The sequence below is a fragment of the Chrysochloris asiatica genome, unplaced genomic scaffold, assembly GCF_000296735.1.
Source record: "Chrysochloris asiatica unplaced genomic scaffold, ChrAsi1.0 scaffold00014, whole genome shotgun sequence".
NCBI classification, from domain to species: Eukaryota; Metazoa; Chordata; class Mammalia; order Afrosoricida; family Chrysochloridae; genus Chrysochloris; species Chrysochloris asiatica.
This window is the reverse complement of record NW_006408532.1, coordinates 31250303-31253114: the sequence shown is the minus strand read 5'-3', so window position 1 is coordinate 31253114 and position 2812 is coordinate 31250303.

The following is a 2812-nucleotide window of genomic DNA, read 5'->3' as shown; positions in this document are numbered from 1 at the left end:
GTGGAGCGATGGAGCAGCTGGAGACTTTGGATCCAGAGAGGGAGAGCGACTGTGTACTGAAGACCTGGAGGATACGGGGGAAGGATTGCATGGGGGGGATTATAACCATGGCAATGAGACGATATACGATAGAATGAATGTAAAACTAATGTTCTCCCATGTAAACTATCACATAATTCAAAATAAAACATTTAAGGAAAAAAAAAAGAAAAGGAGTGGCTGGTGATTTTACACTGCTGACTGCTGACCTTGAAGTTCAAAGTGACCTTGAGGTCCAGTGCTTATCCTACAATGCCACACCAGGATAGCCATGATTTATCTCTAATTTTTAAAGTCATTTTTTTTAAAGTGTTATAATTTTAATTATTAATGGCAAGTCATCTACTGTATACTTCATGTATGAAGATAAGCCAGGTTGTTGACAGTCCAAAGGGGATCTTGCTGACCTCAAACAATTAACCCTAAATTGACTATTTTCAGTAAAGAACTATAAGAATCTTACATGACCTCACAAAACTAAAAGAAGAAATACTTAATTGGTCTATACCTTGCAATTAATTTTTCCTGAAACACTTACATGTATCGAAATACTATCATAATTTTTCTTTCTGCCTGACAAAAATTTTCTTTCCTCTACCCAGGGTGAGGGAATGAAAGTAAAAGTAAACAAACAGTTGAAAGGAGGTAGGTTGGCTGATGAACGCAGGTGGAGGAAATTTATTGTATACAGAATGTGATTCTCTTGGTGTGGCACTGTAGATTAATGCGCTGGACTACAAAGTTGGTTTGAACTGAAAGGTAAAGGTAAGCATTTCAAGCTCACCAGCCGCCACTCATATACCTTATACAGGATCCCCATGAGTCGGAACAAACGTCATGACACTTAATAACAACAATGCAATTGTGGATGAATGCTACAGATGAAACACTGTCTACAGACTAGGCAATGACAGCCTCACTGTGTCCCAAGAAGGTTCACTGGGCTGTCCCTGACCAGGAAAGACTTACTAACGACAATGGGATAGGTCTTCTCATTGTCAGCTTCATACTTGGGTTGCCTTCACTGTGCAAATAAAGCAACCCAAGAGTTTTTCAATACAATGGATTTTTCCATTGGCATACTAAATCCCACCTCCACCTCCCATGCCGTGGCACTCCTCCAGTGACTTTGATTAAGCCTTTTGTAGAACTATGAACTTGGAGAGCTTTTTAAAGGAGGAAGGGATTGAACGCCAGGTGGGATTTAGCCAAAGCTGTCACAGCTCTGGTTGTTGCCCCTCATAATCCATCTTGCTGAATCAAAACAGCAAACTGTGAACAAACAGCTTAGGCAGTTTGTTTGAAGATACACTCCTGTCTTTCTCAGAGGGATTAAGTCATGGCTACAGTTTGTTTGGGAAATGATTATCCACATGAAAATTATTAAATTCATGTGGCATCTCTTGGAGCCAAAATATTTCATAACTTTTCATCTCTGTATCACAATGATAACAATGCTGTAGTTTTTATACTGAAACACAGACTCTCGCCACAGTCTTCAAAACATTGTCAAATCTTCTGCATTTTCCACAAGAATACAAAAGATGTTGATGTTCAAAGTTTAAATTAAGGAGTCATAAGCTTCTTTTTAAAGAGGAATCACAGCAATACCAGAAGCAGATTATTTTTAGCTATTATTCCAAACACTGGGCTCCATAAAACCTACATTCATGGCCTGCTACAACCGGGGAGACAGGTTAGGTGACTGAGAGTTTAAATAAGAAAGTATAAAGTCAACCCTGTGATATATTTCAGAAGTGTTTTCCCATGGAATGGGGTAAGGTTAAATTTTCAGTCTAGTATATGGATCTAAATCTTAGAATAGTCTCTTTAAACATATAAGTATTCAGGCTCCTTTGTATCATCAAATACTGCAGTTCTGATACTCAAGGTACTTTTGATACTAAAGCAACCCTTTAATTGAGATGGAGGAGGGATGTTATTCAACTACATGAAATGACTGCTATGTGTCAGGCACCATGATGGTTCTGGAATAAACACGGTTTAATAAAAACACTGCCCCTGTTTTTTTTGAGCTCAGAGTCTGGTAAAGAAGACAAACACATAAGTAAACAGGCTAATAAGCATTGTGGTGAAGACTACAATAGAAGGGTAACCATTAATTTGATGAAACAGAACTCCATAAGACTCAGGCAAAGAACAACTTCATTCCTAACCCCTCATAGACCAATCCATAGACTCATTTTTCTCTTGTCCTTTGAATGAAATATTGTGTGAGGGCAGGTGCAATAATTTTCTTGGACACTCTTATTTTCTTTTAAGTAAATTGTAGTGTCAAGAGTAATCTAACTCAGTAATTAAAATGTCCAGTCCAGTTTATTAATCAAAACACCAATTTCATTAGAGTTAAAATTCTCACTATGGAGTGCTTTCTTTTCTTTTATTTCTCCACTTTGCATTTTTTTGCCCACCCAATCTCAATCACCACACACAAGTTGTCTCTGTCTCCATTAGAATGGAATATGAGAGAAAGAGGGGAGGAAAGGCCAGGAAATGGTCTTATCTCAACTGATCCTATTGAGACCTAAACGAACTGATTCTTCCTCTCATAAAGTGCATACACAGACTACCAAACATTTTGAAAATTACACAAACAAAAGTATACAAAATAGATGATTGGGGCATACTAAAAATTAAAAACTTATGTGAATCAAAAGTCTTCACCAGAAGAGTAAAAAAATATTTTGCAATGACACATCAGACAAGGGACTAATTTCCAAAATCTCAAGACACTTGAGGGGGAGAAAAATCT